Genomic DNA, 18917 nt, shown 5'->3' on the forward strand with positions numbered 1-18917 from the left:
TTTAAAGAATGATATCACTTTATTTATATAAAAGTTATAATTAAAACTTCTAAGTGATTGAGATAAAACGCTATAAATAAACACAATTTCTTTGAAAAAATATTATAAATTCCTATAGGCAACCAAATATACATATGGAAATGATCAGTTTTGAATTAGTTAATAAATATTCAATTAAAGAAACTTTTAGGTGAATTAACATTTCTTACATTAAATATATTAATTTTCTAGTAAAAAAACACAATTTGTGAAAACAAATAATTAAACCTTTCAAAACTAATTTAAATAAATAAAAGTAGAAAATGTAATAAAATAATACAAATAAATTGGGAAAAAAAAACTTTGCAATTATATTGAATAATATTCTAACAATAATCAAAACAATTACAAAACTTAATCATACACAATATACAGACAGATCTTCCTACTAATACAAATTAGAATTAAATTATGGCAACTTTGTATGAAACTTGTTTTGTTATTATGTAATAAATATATAAGAAAAATCGGTGACGACCGAAAGACCGTCTATTGAAATCCCGACTGTATCGAAATCCCGGCTGGCTCAAAATCCCGACGTTCGAAATCCCGACTATATCGAAATCCCGACAGTGTTTTTTATTATTATAATTTCTACAATAACATTTTTATGGTAGTTGGGATTTCGATTAGTCGGAATTTTGATATAGTCGGGATTACGATATAGTCGGGAATTTGACATAGTCAGGATTTCGATATAGTCGGGATTTCGACGTCGGGATTATAGTAGTCGGGATTTTGACATAGTCGGGATTTCAATAGACGGTCTTTCGGTTGTCGGGCTTACGATATAGACCCAAGAAAAATACATAAGGATTTCTAAACGTAAATACATAAACGTGTTTGTCTTTGGGAGAATGTAAATAATATTTGCTATAATTACATAACTGTATCAATAATAGTTTATTTCTTAATTGTAAATAATAAAATTTCTGAAAATCCTTATAAGTTAAGTATGCAACTTTACAAACAAAATTAATTTATGTTAAAAATCTTTGCAATCTTTTTAAATAATTGAAATTAAGAAAATTTATTTATTCTATATTTTTACCGTACTTTTTTTTAATAAAATATGAAATATTATAAACAAAAACCTTGAATTAAAAATAATAAAAATTCATGATAAATCAATTAAAATAATAGTGGGAGGCAATGAAACATAAACTAATCAATTCCAATTTTACGTAACGTCAAAAATCAAGTAATAGATACACATAAACAAAACACAAATAAAGTTATAAATTATTCGTTTACAAACAAAAAATAAATTAAAGAAATATTAAGAAATAAACTTATACATTTGATTTATTAATTACAAATTAAAATAAACTTTAATAATTTGTGAGTTCAGCGAAAAAAAATATAAACAGATTGTAATTACAATAATTTCATTAATAACAGTGAAATTACATTTAATTACCACAAATTTCATTCATATTATAATTACTAAAACGATTATAATAATAAGAGAAAAAAAACAATAATTATTATTGCCTGGGAAACTTTCATACGCGATGGTTATTAACACGGTCAATTACCATAAACATGATTCTGGGAGTACCGCAGTCCCTCTATTGAATTACATAAACAAAAAATACATTATTTTTACTCCAAAATTTATATAATTTCATTTTTTTTATTAATTTTTCTGTAGTTTTGTTTATCTCAGTTTACAATTATTAACATTATTTTTTTATTCTAATTTGTATCAATAGAAACGCATGTCTATATCGCAAGTCGGGATTTCAATAGACGGTCTTTCGGTTGTAAGTAAGTCTATTAAAATCCCGACGCTTGAAATCTCGACAATCAACATTCCGACTATATCAAAATCCCGACTACCATAAAAATGTTATTGTAGAAATTTATAATAATTAAAGACACTGTCGGGATTTCGATATAGTCAGGATTTCGATATAGTCGGGAATTTGATTGTCGCGATTATGGTAGTCGGGATTTTGATATAGTCGGGATTACGAACGTCGGGATTTCGAACATCGGAATTTCGATAGACAGGATTTCGGTTGTCGGGCTTGCGATTGCCACCGTATAATATACAGTGCAACCTTGCTTAACAAATTTAATCCGTTCCAAAATTTCCGGATTTTTACTCATATAGTGAAACATATTAAAAAAATACACATAATATGTGTACTCAAGTTTTAAAAATGATGTAACAGGCCCGCAATCCGGCACATCTCTTCTCATAATCACTTGTTATGCAAAACGTCGCTCGTTAAGCGAGTCATTTTTCTTATCATATTTTTCGCTCGTTAAGCGAGGTTTCACTGTATTTTAATCGCTAATTAATGAATGACATAACTATGTTATTAATTAGATAAATAATGATTGATCTAAATGTCTTTAATATTATGAAAATACCCGAATTAATTGATTAATTATTTAATCAAAATACAAAAAAAATAAGCTTTTTTAAACAATTTTTGAATATTTACAATTGTTAAAAGACTACTATGAATATATTCAACATTATGATAAAAATTAAACATAATTTTTTAATTTATGTTTCTTTTTGCTATTGAAAACGTAACGAAAGATACATAAAACTGTTGTTAAAATTAAGTTGGAATTTATCTATATTTTAAAGCAATTATAATCTTATATTGAATAATGTTAATAATTAAACGGTAGATTAATATAAATGTAGTTAATCTGAAGATGGAAATACCGTAATCGAATTAAAAAAAATTGTTGAAATGAATGACTAAATTTATTATTATTAATTAATTAAGGTAAGATTACAGTAAATGTCGTTAAAATCGAGATGGAAATTCCCGACCTAACCTACATTCTTCTCCGTGGCGCAAGTGATGTAATCTGTTGGCGGGAATGAGTAATACCCGCATACCGACGGTGATGTAACAGACGGTCCATAGATGGTGGAAGGAGAGGAAACAAAAAAAAAACTTGTCGGATTTCGCAAATTTCAAGAAATTCTTAACACTAATCAATTTAATTTCGATTATAAAGTTATTGTTAGTTAAATATTGGATTCCATTTTGTTGAAATCGTTTGATTAGTTTGAAATTTCACGGGCCGGGCAATGATTAAACGATAGGCCGTACACTTTGAGAGCGCAGGCGCGTTTTTCTAAGGGTTTTCTTCGAATTACTCGAATTTGAGAATAGATTTTTGGAAATTTTTAGATAGAATTAGAAGCGTCTTGTTGTGGTGAATGCAATGGTATCAGTTTCTTGGCGCTCCGGTTTTCCGTTTCTTTGGGAAAGGTGAAAAACCGGGCACCTTTGGGCGTGTTCAAGTGTGGATCAAGTAAAACGACGGTCGTTGCGCCCCTCTCCGTCTGCGCCCTTGCGCTAGAGCGCGATGGATTGATCAGAGGCAGGCGGAGCATAGCAGGATAAAGGCGTAGCCATTTTGATTTTGACGAATATTGACATACGTCGTGGAGTCTAGACAGAAAGTCATTTGTTACGGCAAAAGTGACATGTAAACATTTAGAAATTTCGGGGGCATAAAATTCGCTGCAGCCGCGTGCTTCCTGAGGCCGGTCGTGACACGGGGGGGAAAAAAAGGACGAAAAGGAAAGAATTAACAAAACGGGAAGAGAAAGAGAGGATCGTCCGACAACAAATGCGATAAGTGGAAGCGTGCTAAATATTATACAAGAACATTAATTAAAACAACAACAAATCGGGACAAAGCAACAATAATCAGCAGATTGAAAGGACGCAATGCAACGATCTGCGAGGGATGTAATTTAAGCGGGTTCCGGTGGTTCAACAGTGCTCTTCCTTATTATATTTTTTTTTTACGTTGTTGTTAAATTTTTTTTTAAAAAAAATATTTCGTTCGTCCTTTTTGTTGGTTGAATCCTTGTTTTGGTTCTGACTTCTTCTGGGATGTCTTCGGATCGCCTGAGATTTACAACGAGACCTCGCCGAGGGATTATTTTGAAATAAGATGTAGGTAAGATTCTCTCTCTTCTTTCGTTATCCTTTTCTTCTCCTTTTTTTTTTGATCTGGTCGTCCACCTGATTTTGGCCTCTGCATAGTTTTGTTTTTCGTGTCCGCGAGTTATTTGTAAATTGCCGCAGCAGCTCTTGGCGCGATACGATTTTAGCGGACTGCTTCTAATCAGTGTAAATTGATATGCCCTTGCAACGCTTCACACATCCATCCCCCTTTTTTTTTCACTCGAGTCCTGTGACAAGGATGTAAATACAAGAAAACAGCAACATTTTTACATTTAAAGTAAATCAATACATACAAATTTTATAAAAAATAATTATTTTTTCACCATTTTAACCAAACAATTCTCATACAAAAAGAAGCAATAATAAGAAAATTTAGAAATTTTCATATCTTTTATTCGCAACAAAACATTGTTTTTTTTTAAATAATTTAAATTAAACAATTATTAAAAAAAGACAAATTAAAACTGGAAAATTAATAAGAAATCTTAAAAAGAAATTCAATCAGCAATTTGTAACAAAAATAACGAAATAACTTAAATTATAAACTTTAGTAACTTTTTTTGAATTAAAAAAAATAATTTGTATAAACAGGTTTTTTTAACCATTATGAAAATTTGTTATTTGTATTTCTCGTTTATATAATTTACGTTTTTAGATATTGATTTACTTAATTTACATTCAAATCTATAAATAAATATAAACGACGTTAATTGGGTAATTGGCGCTCAATAGCTTACGAAAGTTAAGTAAATTGAGTCAGGGATTATTTTGAATGGGTGATTTTTAACAAATTTTGAATATATTTTTAAATAACCGAACCACTAAGTGCATTTATTGTAATTGTTATTTAACGAGTTGTTTACTTTACTTTTTTTTGTAGATTATCTAGAAAATACCACTTTTATCGTGAAAATACTAGAAATATTTTAAATTACTAATTTGTTTTTTTTTCTTCATTATAATTTCTTAATGAATTATAATTAGAAACTATTGTTTTCTAATTAACTTTTTTTTACATAATATAACCAAAATAAACTCGTATAATATTCATATATGTTAAGAGATTTTTGTCGCTCCACTCTTTCTTCGTTTTTTTTTTATCTAATGGAATTCGGTGCAGCGCTTGTGTCGGATCTAACAAAAACATTTGCTCGGATCTGGAGGGTTGACCTATTTCGTAGTTGAGAAGAAATCAATTGTTGTTGAATGTTTTGAGAAGCGAAGGCAATACATTCTAAGCTGTATTTCGAAAGTCCAGAACTTTGTTTCCTTTTTACACAACAAATAAAATAAAATAAACATGAAAATATACTCATAAATTAATGTAACTTTTGAACTACAATGAATCTACAACTTATTTATGCAATTACAACTTTATTTAAGTATACAGTGGAACCTCGCATAACGTAAGAAAAATGACTCGCTTAACGAGTGACGATGAGATGAGAAGTTCCGGATTGCATATTATGTGTATTTTTGGATATGTTTCACTATAAGAGTAAAAATCCGGACATTTTTGAACGGATTAAACTCGTTAAGCGAGGTTCCACTGTATAACTTTTTTTTTGTAAAATGAAATTCTGCTAATTTCATTCATTTACATGCAAATACATTTATTTTATGTGTCAGTTAAGCTTTCAAATATTTGAATGAAATTTTTTTTTTGTCAAATGTTATATGAAATTATTTTCTTTATCAACTTTTTTTCTACTGACATTCAGAAATCTTACTGCTATTCGTTTTAAACTGTCAGATATTATATAAATTTGTCGTCTTTGTTTAATTGTCGAAAGCTGTCAAATATCTGAATGACATATTTTATCAAATGTCATATATTATATACATTTATCTATTTTGTCAACTTTTTATTTAGTTATATTGGAAACTGTCAGATATTATATAAATATTACATAAATGCCTTTGTCAGAAATGTCATTGTTTAATTGTCGAAAACTGTGAAATGTGAAATATTTGAATGACGTATTCATTTTGTCAACTTTTTTCAAATTATATGCAGAACTGTCATTTCAATTTTTTTTAAATCTGTCAAATGTCAAATATTTGTTTGACATATTATTTTGTAATATACCATAAAGAAACTTTAAGGAATATATTTGATAAAATTAATAGAAATTATGATTTTTTTTCTATATAATAAATTGATGTTAAAAATTTCAAAAAGTTGAAGCACAAATGTTGTTTTTTTTGCTGAATTTCGTTTGTTGTTTAAAAATTTACTCTTTTGTCTGGATGATCTGGAGTAGATTCGGTGGAATCGCAAAGAATGCGTGATCACATGATAAATCCACGAAACAAGTGCACGCAGATGGAATACGTGACGGGTATATGAGCATTGCTGCTCCATTTTAATATTATTTTTTGCGGAAATGCAAAATTTACCTCGATGCATTTTTATATGATATTATATCATAATATAAAAAAGAAAACAACAAATTAAATTAAATTTCGTAAACCAGGTCGAAGCGGATTTGCATACGCAATAAAAATAAATTAAGTTAATTAAAAGTTCACTAAAATCCAGTCTTTCTTTCTCATATTGTTTTTTTTGTGTGTGTTAAATTTAAATAATGCGGAGGAATTTGTCACGGTTGGAGTAAATGTTTTGACAAATATAACAAAAGAAGAAGCTGGGTTCGGTGCTTTTCAGGTAGACCCGTTTTTAGGGTTTGTTTGTGTTATTAGGATGTCGTAAAATGCATGCACGTATATTTTTTGGAGGACTACGGAGAATCCTTTTGTCGCGGAAGGAAGCAACCGTTTTCCTCTCTTCTACTTTTTGTGTATAGTGCGGGATTAAGTGATTGCCGAGGTGTAAATAGGTGGCTTTTCCTTTAATCGGATTATCCTGTTTGTTTTACTCAAAATTTGTATTACATGTTTCATCATTTTATTTACTTCTAAAGATTTTATTAGTAAATAAATAAAGAACAGAAAATTTTCTAATTAATCTTTCAACCAATGGTAAAATCTTAAAAAAAAAACCTTTTACTTTGTCTATGAAGAATTTTCACATTTTTTTTTTAATTTAGAAATTTGATTTACAAAATTGTAATTTTTTTTAAATATTTTCAGTTTTGTTGAAAATTAAAAAAAAAACTGAAAATTTTATAACTATTTAGAATTGTTTAAAGAAACAAAATTCAGTACAATTGTTTCACTTTCCTAAGAAACAAAACTGAACACAAAAAAAATATAAGTAAAAGTCATGGATAATTTGTTTTGTTGTATATTTCTACAATTAATTAAAGTTATATAATTGAACATTATTCTTTTTGTATTTTTAAAATTATCTAAATTATTTAACGTTTTTAACAAATAAAAACAGTATTTAATAACATTCAACTACTTTCCACATGTATTTAATTATTTTATGTTTTTAATGAAAAACAAATTTAATTGAAAATTCATCAATTAGTAAATAAAACAATGAAAATTTATTTATATTGTTTATTTCCATTTGTTTATCCAATTAAACATATATAAATAATGAAAACTATTTTGTTTTTGTAAACTAAATATGTTCAAACGTTTACTTTCATTTTTTTTGTTATTATATATATATATATATTTTAATTTCATACTACGCATTCAAATATCTGGAATCATTTTTCTATAGCCTTCATTCGTTTCCATGGACAAATCGTTTATCGTTTGCGAGAAATTTCAAACGCTGAAATAGTTCACTGTTCGCAATAATAAAATCAACTAAATCATTTATTTATATACATCAATTTCTGTTTACGCAATTTATGATATTTTTACTAAATTTATGCGAATTTTTCATAACTTCTCGCTATATATTAATAATTATACTATATTCTATTTTATATTCGTATTGCTTTACATTTTGAACGAGTCGCGAAATGACAGCTGTCACCTTATGTCAATGTGTCAAATGTCATAAATGTCAAATTAAAATTTTAAGCAATCACGATGCATAAAGGTGTTTGACATTAATTATGAAATCTGAAAAGCGCAAATAAATATAAAATAATTGAAATAATTAGAAATATACGAGAAACCAATTAAAATATCCTATTAAATTTATAGTAATTAATATTGTCATAAATTTAAATTGTTATGACAGCTGTCACCTTATGTCAATGTGTCAAATGTCATAAATATCAAATTAATATTTTAAACAATCACGATGCAAAAAGGTGTTCTACATTAATTATGAAATCTGAATAGCGTAAATAAATATAAAATAATTGAAATAATTAGAAATATACGAGAAACCAATTAAAATATCCTATTAAATATATAATCATTAATATTCTCATACATTTGAATTTTTTTTTCATCTGTCACTTTATGTCAATGTGTCAAATGTCATAAATGTCAAATTAATATTCTAAGCAATCACGATGCAAAAAGGTGTTCTACATTAATTATGAAATGTGAAAAGCTTAAATAAATATAAAATAATTAGAAATATACGAGAAACCAATTAATATATCCTATTAAATTTATAAAAATTAATATTGTCATTCGATATCAATGAGAATTTTTATGACAGCTGTCACCTTGTGTCAAAGTGTCAAAACATATATATTAAAAACAATAAATAAAAACTGAGATTTGTTAAATAATCATGAAATTTTAAAAATATTAAAGAAATAGTTAAATTTGATTAAGTGTTATAAAATTCTGATGAGTTGAGTCTGTGAAAGGAATTGTCTTCTCTTTACCTTCTTAACCTTATTAACGGCAATATCATAAAATATAATAATCCATTACAGGAAGGAATACCAGAAAAAAAAAATTGGAATTGAGAAGAAAAAAAAAATGTCAAAGCGAAAACGTCGCCGTCTGCCTAAGCCTTAGAAGGTTACCCGATGTCGTTAATCAATCACAAATGGTAACGTCTCAGAGCATCGCTTTTGATCTTTAGCGAAACTCACATGAATCGTGTATGAGTATATATATACACACACCACCAATATTAAGCCATTTCTTTATGAAAAAAACTGGTTTTATTGTTCGACTCGACTTACTCTTTGCCAGTCCGTAATTATTTAAGACTTAATCATAATCGTGTGCAGTCCGAGACCCGTCGATTAAGGTCGTTTTTCCTCCCTGCCTGCCTGCCCATATCATCGCATAATATACGTGTGCGCTCTTCTCCACTCGCCCAATGCCAAGTAAAAAAAATTTACGCGATTTTTTGAAAACAAAATTTAATGCTTTCTCGGGAATCTCGACTCGACTAGGTGTTTCCATCTGGATAATACCAGTAATTTTTCGAATCGTTTCATTTTTCGCCTCAAGAAGCTTTAAAAGCTTATATTTTAAAGTAAGAAATCTGCGACGCCTTTGCATTAAAATTCAATAACAAAAGCGTTTTAATAGAAAATTCATTTGCATCAGTAATGAACGCAATACATGTTTGTTATTTTTTTGTTCTCTCTATTTTATATGTATATGAAAAAATGAGTGGAGGCAATTAATTCTGCTGCTTGCAAAGAGCGCAGAGCTAATATAATTCATGTAAGCGGTAATGATATGAATCAAGTGAAACTAATAATAATAGTAGTTAGCTGTATCCAACGCTGTGCAAACAATAGAATTCCTGTTCGGAGCGTACTCTTTACGAGATCAAAGTAATCAAATTAAAGCTTGAAGCGTTCATTTCATTATTCAGAAATAAAGAATAATTATTGTCTTTTCATTTAATCACAGTGATGAAAAAAAAAAGAAAGATCTATAACGAGAACTTTAACTCTAGCATAAATTATTTTATAGAAAGTTATTGCAATGCTAATCATTATTATTAGCCTCAAGTATAAATACTTTTGTTATGATTCTTGAAGATTTAGTATTTTTTAGATAATTTATGAAAATTACGATTGGACAGAAATTATTATTCTTAAATTTATAAGTTATCTGTGGACACAATTAATCAACCAATTAGCGTTAATCAACAGATTAATATTGATTGATCTTAAATTGAAGATTGTAAAGAATACAATTTGGAAGTTTAAAATATTTAACTTTTATGACATGTACGTTTAGAACGGTGGAAATCGCAAGCCCGACAACAGAAATCGAAATCCGAGTGTATCGAAATCCCGACTATATAGAAATCCCGACTATATCGAAATCCCGACAGTGTCTTTTATTATTATAAATTTATACAATAACATTTTTATGGTTGTCGGAATTTTGATTGTCGGGATTATGGGTAGTCGGTATTTCGATATATTCGGGATTTCGATACAGTCGGGATTTTGATTGTCGGGATTATGGTAGTCGGGATTTTGACATAGTCGGGATTTCAAGCGTCGGGATTTTAATACAGCCGGGATTTCGAACGTCGGGATTTCAATAGACGGTCTTTCGGTTGTCGGGCTTGCGATATAGACCCTTTTTTAATTGTACGTCTTTTCATATAGTTTTATGGAAAAGTACGTTTAAATTTACTAAATTTTGGAATTTTGTGTAATTAAAGTACTTTTAAAATTTCAAAAATGTATAGAAAAGTTTGCAATTTCGAGTCTTCGTAGAGCTTACTTTTTGAAATTAACCTTTAACATTTTGAAACTTTATTCAAAATTTAATACTTTCTTTGAAATTACTTATAAATTTTGAAACTTTATTGAAAAGTACGTTTATAATTTTGAAACGTTCATTAAGAGGTAATTTATAGTAGATAGTTTTGTAATTATGTAAAAATAAGAAAATCATTGGAATAATCAATTAAAAAATTGTTATAAGAGTTGGACAATCAGATGTTAAACTGTGAAATGCTTTAATTGAGTTAAAAAAAAATAAGTTTAAAATATTGGACTTGATTGAAAGTTGTAGAAAAACAAATTATAATCATTTAATTGTTGCAATTATCCAAATAGAAATGATTGCAATTTTCAGAATCGAAAATCATTGGAAATAATTAATTAATGAATTTTCAAAACAAAATATTTTCATCGAAACGTAACTTTATTTTAGAAATTACGTTTTAAATTATATAGTCGATTGAATATTTAAATTGGATATATATATATACACATAATTGCAGTTGATCCAATAATGTTTGGTTTATCGTAAATGAAATACATGGAAATCAAGCAGAAATTGTAATTGTATGCATGATGATGACGAGGAGGAGGAGGCGTACGCTTCAAATATCATTGGATCCGCGCGGCTCATCAAAATCGAATAAGGCGTCGGGACGCTGGCGCCGTTTGAATTTAATCAGAGAGCAAATATTTTGTATTAAAACGAGATTAGATCGGAATTTGCATTTAGCTATGCTACATCCACATCCACCCAAGATGCAAGTAATGAAGTTGAGGAGAAGGAATTGGGAATTTCTTCGTGTCCGAAAATGTTGCATTCCTTTTCGGAAACATGTCTCCTCATGCTAAAGTCAAGCCTTCGAAATGTTTCGTGACCAAAGTGTGTGTGTGTCTGCAAACGTAGACTGAGCGTGGGTGGGTATGGTTTGCGACATGTTCCGAGGACCCGTTCCGCATTACACGACTATAAACAGCCATAAAGATTTTAAGCATGCACACTCGTCCCTGAAATATACATGCTCTTTTCGGGAAGAGAACGGAAAGAGAGAGGATGGAGACGGCTGCAGCGTCGCGACGCTCCACCAAAATATAGTAGAGAACCAACAAAAAAAAAATAAATAAATAAAAAACATATAAAATCTTCCCTTCAAGGATATTCTTTGAATGATGTTGCGACGTGCTAAATACACACTCCTTCGATATTTATTTTATGACGCACACGTTTCCTAACAGGATTCGTTCCTCTTACACCAAATAAATCTGTTCCCCTTTTTTTTTTGGTGTTAGCACCGCTAGCGGAGATCGCACGCCGCCACCCCTAAATCCACACAACACGACACGACTTTTATGTATGTTGTCACTTAAATTTACAAGGGATTCATATTGCCTACACGAAGTGTATACGTTTACTTCAAGAGGGATTCATAACAAGACTCTCCTTATGTTATATCACTTACATTTTAGAAGAGAATCATATATCCTGAAACATCAAGATCAAAGTTCAATAATATACAGTAAACCTCATCTTTAATTAATCCTAATTGTACACTGGTTACAGCATACTTCGGCTTCGATCAGTACGGTTTGAAATTTTCAAAACAAATTCAATTTTAATTGATCATAATTGTATATTTCATTTATACAATCAAGTTTCTTTTTGTGCGGTTATTTTTAAGCTACTCGATTAGTCCGGTTTCTAGGGGTTACGAAATATTGCAGTAAACTTTGCCATACAAATTTCATATAACTTTTGAATGAAATAATATATAAAAAAAAACGCAAAATCACTAATTTTAATTAATTAATTCTTAATATATATTTATAATTGTCTTGAATATGTTTGTGAAATTAGATGATTTCTAATCATACAATTAAATAGTTTATTTTTTCAGTGTTCTTTTCATGTTTTTTGTTTTTGTAAAATAATCTTATTTGAAATTAATCTCTTGACAATTGCTGTATATGCGTTTTCTGAAAATGTTATGATTTAAAAGGTTAAGTAGATTATGAAAAGAACAAATGTTGCATCGTTTTTTTTTTTTTTATTGTCGAGCACGTGTTATCAAAACAAACATTTCTGAGCAAGCAGATGGTATGAAAACAATTGACTTCCGACCGACAGCCTTAAAAATCCGCATGCAGCAAGTTCTGACGTGACAACGGTTTATTTAATCAAACAACACGAACGCTCATCGACGTCTTTCCTTGTAATGTTATTTTTTTTATATAAATTAAATATGTATGATAAAACTTTTATTGCTATTTATTCAAGTTTCGGATGTGCATTAAGGCTTAGCGTGTTTGAACCGTTAAATAATGCTCGACGTTACATTTAAAATTGTTTACTTTACGAGTTATAAAAGCGTTAATTACCAGCGGATGAGGAGACGTGGCTGAGCATTAATTGCTGCAGCGAGTTCAAATAGATTTAAACTGGAGCCTCTCGTCTCCTTCCTTCCTTTATCATCGGTGGCCGTTCTTCCTTTTACTCTTTTTTTTTCTTTCTTTCTCTCTTTCTTTCCTCTTTTTTTTTCCATCTCTTATGTCCACACGCACGCACATTCGGTGTGTGTGTGGATTCCACGCGGTGATGTTTTATTAGGAGCTGAGCAGGTAGTGTATCATCATCAAAGGCGGCACTAAACCCGAGATAGTGCAGTAGATCTCGCTAATCGGCGTGTAAATAAAGAGTAGTAGTAGGCATCTCAGGGAACGGGTTTTTCTTGGATGGCTTAATGAAAGGATCGACGATCCATCCATGCTGCCCTATTCCATCCATCCATTACAACACTATATACTTCACTTCGATACAAATGACATACTGCTTTATATTTAACTATTATTATATAACTTATGTCATAAATGATTGATTAATTATGACAGTTCCAATAATATTATTACCAACATTCAACAAATATATATTTAACAAATGAGATAAGATTTTGTACTAATGACAAATTGCTTTATATTTGACAATTAATCACATTAAGTTCTCTTATAAATAAACCTCATCTGTAATTTCTTTAATTAATTCTAATTATACACTGGTTACAGCATACTTACAGCGACTTTGATCAATACGGATTGAAAATTTCAAAAGAAACTCAATTTTAATTGATCAAAATTGAATCTTCTTTTTTTATTTATTTATACAGTCAAGTTTTTTTTACGTTCCTCGATTAGTCCAGTACTATACGAGACATTGAAAAAAAAAGTAAGCATTGTCATACAATTTAATGACAAATTGCTTATGTCATAAATTATTGATTAAATATGATAGTTCCAATAACATTAATACCAACATTCAACAAATATATATTTAACAAATGACATAAGATTTTGTACTAATGACAAATTGCTTTATACTTGACAGTTAATCACATTAAGTTCTCTTATAAATAAGCTTCATCTGTAATTTCTTTAATTAATCCTAATTATACACTGGTTACAGCATACCTACAGCGACTTTGATCAATATGGTTTGAAAATTTCAAAAGAAACTCAATTTTAATTGATCAAAATTGAATCTTCTTTTTTATTCATTTATACAGTCAAGTTTTTTTACGTTCCTCGATTAGTCCAGTACTATACGAGACATTGAAAAATAAGTAAGCATTGTCATACAATTTAATGACAAATTGCTTATGTCATAAATTATTGATTAAATATGACAGTTCCAATAACATTGTTACCAACATTCAACAAATATATATTTAACAAATGACATAAGATTTTGTACTAATGACAAATTGCTTTATACTTGACAGTTAATCACATTAAGTTCTCTTATAAATAAACCTCATCTGTAATTTATTTAATTAATCCTAATTATACACTGGTTACAGCATACTTACAGCGACTTTGATCAAAACGGTTTGAAAATTTCAAAAGAAACTCAATTTTAATTGATCAAAATTGAATCTTCTTTTTTTATTCATTTATACAGTCAAGTTTTTTTTACGTTCCTCGATTAGTCCAGTACTATACGAGACATTGAAAAAAAAGTAAGAATTGTCATACAATTTAATGACAAATTGCTTTATATTTGACAGTTAATCACATTAAGTTTTCTTTTCATCTGTAGTGTCTTTAATTAATCCTAATTATACACTGGTTCCAGCATACTGCGATTTTGATCATTTATACAGTCAAGTTTCTTTTTATGTTCCTCGATTAGTACAGTACTATACGAGACATTGAAAAAAAAGTAAGCATTGTCATACAAGTTAATGATAAATTGCTTTATATTTTACAATTAATCACATTCATTTCTGTTTCACAAAAGTTATTTTTCAGTAAACATAAATTTAACAAATAACTTACGTTTGGACACTAAAGACAAGTTGTTGCTAATTGACAGTTAATATTCAATTCAATTCTCTTCTAAATAACTTATATAATAAAGTAGTTGAATATGCTGCCCTATTCCATCCATCCATTACTAAACTATATACTTCACTTCGATATAAATGACATATTGCTTTATATTTATCTATTATTATATAACTTATGTCATAAATTATTGATTAAATATGACAGTTCCAATAACAAAAGTCATATGTTTAATGTTTTATTATCAACATTCAAAAACATACGATTTTGTACTAACGACAAATTGCTTTATATTTGACAGTTAATCACATTAAGTTCTCTTCTCATCTGTAATGTCTTTAATTAATCCTAATTAAACACTGGTTCCAGCATACTGCGACTTTGATTGTATAAGTCAAGTTTCTTTTTATGTTCCTCGATTAGTCCAGTACTCTACGAGTCATTGAAAAAAAAGTAAGCATTGTCATAAAATTTAATGAGAATTTGCTTTATATTTGACAATTAATCACATTCAGTTCTGTTTCATAAAAGTTATTTTTCAGTAAACATAAATTTAACAAATAACGTTTGGACACTAAAGACAAGTTGTTGCTAATTGACAGTTAATAATTCAATTCTCTTCTAAATAACTTATATAATAAAGTAGTTGAATATGACAGTTTCATTAATGTCAGATGTCAAATAATCTTAAGATTAAGGAAATTTTATAAATTTTTCATAAAAGAAGCCTTACAATTTTATATAATTTTTATTTATTATATTGATATTTATTTCATGATATGAAAATTGATTGAACTAAAGATGGATAATGTTTGGAAACATTTCTGCGAAATATTCATAAGTTTCTTGTAACTTGGATATTATGTTTACGTCAATACTCGAGATACAGCAGTATAGTATTGTTATTCGTGCAAATGTTGAGGCATGTTTTGGGAACGATTCTTGGACTTCGGGGAGAAAGCGTCCGGCCCTTCTCTCCATGATGTTTGCCCTTAATCCGGAACGTTCCAATTAGGATGTGCGAATGTAATTAAATTTAATTGATTCGATCCGAAGGTGGAGGAGGGCTGCGTTTTAGAGGCGCTTGTCGGAATTAATTCGGCGAGCAATTAGAAAGGGCGAAGTGTTTTCGTGGAAGAGGGTAGATCTGCTCCTTGTTATTGCCCAAATTTTTCATTTGGAACCAAAAAAAGAACAGACAAGAAGTTGTGTCTGGTTTGTGTTGCTTGTTCTTGCAAGAGCTCTTCCTTCCTTAGGTGAGCATTGGAAATGAATGGGTTTAGGTTCTAAAGGGGGTTGAAAAAGACGGGAAGAATCGTCGGTCGTTCCATGCAAGTGTCACCGAGGGGCCGATTCCCGAGCGCAATTATTGTGTGTTCGGGAAAAAGGAAGAGAGAGAGAGAGGATGGGGATGGGTATGAGGGGGCGGCATGCGGGAGATGGAATGAATTAAACATACGCCGCTTGTTCCCCTTCAACCCTCAATGACTTCTCTCTCTCTTTTGCGCTCGCGAAGCAAACCGTCTCTGACTTATTGCGCCCTTATATAAGCCCACAAATTGTACGACAATGCTGTAGCAGCAGTAGCAGCAACAGCAGCAAAGTAGCAAAAGGGATGGAAAAAAGGGAGACAGAGAGAGAGAGAGAGAAAGAGGGAAACTCCCCTCCTCTTCCGTACGTCGCCGCCGCTGTGTGTTCAGTTTTATTAATTTTAACCAAATACGACTACCGCCACCCCCGGAGCGCCGCAGCTGCTTTTTATGTTTTATATAAGGAAGAGAGCATCGAAACGGATATTTTTGTACACGGCATAAAGTAGGGGGCTGATGGGAATTATGTAATAAAATAAACATTGCTTGCGGCCCATTTCTTTAAATTACAGGGGAAATCCACCCTCTTCATCCAACCCTCCCTCCGCTCGCGCCGTTTCGGAATGTTTACAAAGCAATTTATTATATACTCTGAAAGAAAATTATCCAAACCCCGTCCACTCAACGCGCGCATTCATTTAATCACCTTTACATCCGCTGCAAATTCAGTTTCCTGTTCTTTCTTTGATCATGAAAACTTATTAGTAACAAATCTAACTTTTTGTTTGTTTGTTACATGACCTTCAAAAGTTATTCTCATATCATAAATTATTATATAATGATACATCCACACAATGCTTGACATGAATACCTGTCAGTTGCACCAACTACAATTACAATCTATTATGCAATTGTTTTGAGATGATCAAAATTGTTCTATCATTACTTATTTCTGATACTCAATGCAGATACTTCAATAAGGATTAATTTTCATTATCTATATTTTTTTAATTAATAATTTATAATTAAACTAAAAATATAATATTGTAAATTTTATTATATTGACATCTGTCATTTTGCGTCAAAGCGTCAACAATATTATGTTATAACAAATTGGGTTATAATACAAACAAATTGTATTAACCTTTGACATGTGAATGAGAACTTGAAAAACTGTCCAATTTACGTTTTCATTTAACTTTAGTTCTTCTTTATTAATATTAATGTTTTCAACACGAATTCAACGCAATCTTAGATCAATTGCACAGTCAGCTGGTGCCAATTAGTACCTCGAAACTGATCGTATCGGACATCCGCTAATTATCGAATTACACCGTTTGTTTTCGAATATGTAAATTTTAATTAAATTACCCCGAATGAGGCCACAACGTATATTTTTTTTTGGCAAAACTCACCAAACTCTCAAAACAAATTAAAATAAACCAGAAGATGGTTGATCTTCAGATAAACCAAACCAAAAGCGAATCGGGTCTGTATGGTCGTCGCAATTAGGTAATCAAATTCGATTCATATCAGCCGACGATTCATCAAGTCGGTTTGAGCCATTCATCCAATCGCAATTATCCTCAATTGAATCGGTCATTTGAGAAACGGCCAACTGTTTCAGCCGAAAATCAGTTAATGGCGGATTTCAATCTCCTCCGACACTCTCGATATCCATTGAACAGAGAAACCACAGATTTTGATTTACTGTGTATCACGTAATTTATGAATGAAGGCGTATAGTCAAGCTTGATAACAATACATGATTAACTTCTTTTGGATTAGTACAAAACCAATCAAGATTACTAAATAGTGTACTAAATGAAAGTAGTGTCAACTGAAATATTTTGACAGCAGTCATATATGTTATGTAATGACAGCTGTCAAATTGTATTCATGAATATATTTGGTTATACTAGTTTCTGGTATTTTTGTTGATTAACATTTTTCGAAAGTGTTAAATATGATAAATAATGGAATGTCAAATGTTTTGACAGCTGTCATCATTAGAACACAATTACGGGAATTTGATTTTCGTCGTATCACATATTTTATGAATGAAGTTTTATAATATACTAATTTCTGTTAATTATGTTGATTAACATCTTCAGGACGAGTAAAAAAAAAACAAATAAAAATGGTCTCTAATGATACAACGATTAATTCTAAACAATATACTTAAAGTATAAACTAAATTTAAGTAGCGTTAAGTCAAATATTTTGACAGCTGTCATATATTGTATGTAATGACAGCTGTCAAATCATTTGAATTGACAATAATGAATAAAATAAGATTTTCGTTGTATTCATGAATCTATTTGCTTATACTAGTTTCTGGTATTTTTGTTGATTAGCATTTTTCGTAAGTATTAAATAATGGAATGTAAATGTAAGTAGTGTCTACTCAAATGTTTTGACAGCTGTCATCATTAGAACACAATTAAGGGAATTTGATTTTCTAGTTAATGGCGGATTTCAATCTCCTCCGACACTCTCGATATCCATTGAACAGAGAAACCACAGATTTTGATTTACTGTGTATCACGTAATTTATGAATGAAGGCGTATAGTCAAGCTTGATAACAATACATGATTAACTTCTTTTGGATTAGTACAAAACCAATCAAGATTACTAAATAGTGTACTAAATGAAAGTAGTGTCAACTGAAATATTTTGACAGCAGTCATATATGTTATGTAATGACAGCTGTCAAATTGTATTCATGAATATATTTGGT

The 18917-nt window shown here is 29.8% G+C and overlaps 1 protein-coding gene across 2 annotated transcripts in view; it reads left to right on the forward strand.

Annotated features, from left to right (window-relative positions):
• The first annotated feature begins 3420 nt into the window (after positions 1-3420).
• Positions 3421-18917, forward strand: part of LOC108564663 (homeobox protein Meis3-like) — a 21746-nt gene continuing 6249 nt past the window's right edge. Inside the window, exon 1 of one of the 2 annotated variants that reach the window (XM_017923750.1) lies at positions 3421-3987. The gene's annotated coding sequence lies outside the window, so the exon portion shown is untranslated. The remainder of the gene's footprint in view (positions 3988-18917) is intronic. The other variant, XM_017923749.1, reaches the window with a different exon arrangement.

The sequence above is a fragment of the Nicrophorus vespilloides genome, unplaced genomic scaffold, assembly GCF_001412225.1.
Source record: "Nicrophorus vespilloides isolate i.1.1-1 unplaced genomic scaffold, Nicve_v1.0, whole genome shotgun sequence".
Lineage (NCBI taxonomy): Eukaryota > Metazoa > Arthropoda > Insecta > Coleoptera > Silphidae > Nicrophorus > Nicrophorus vespilloides.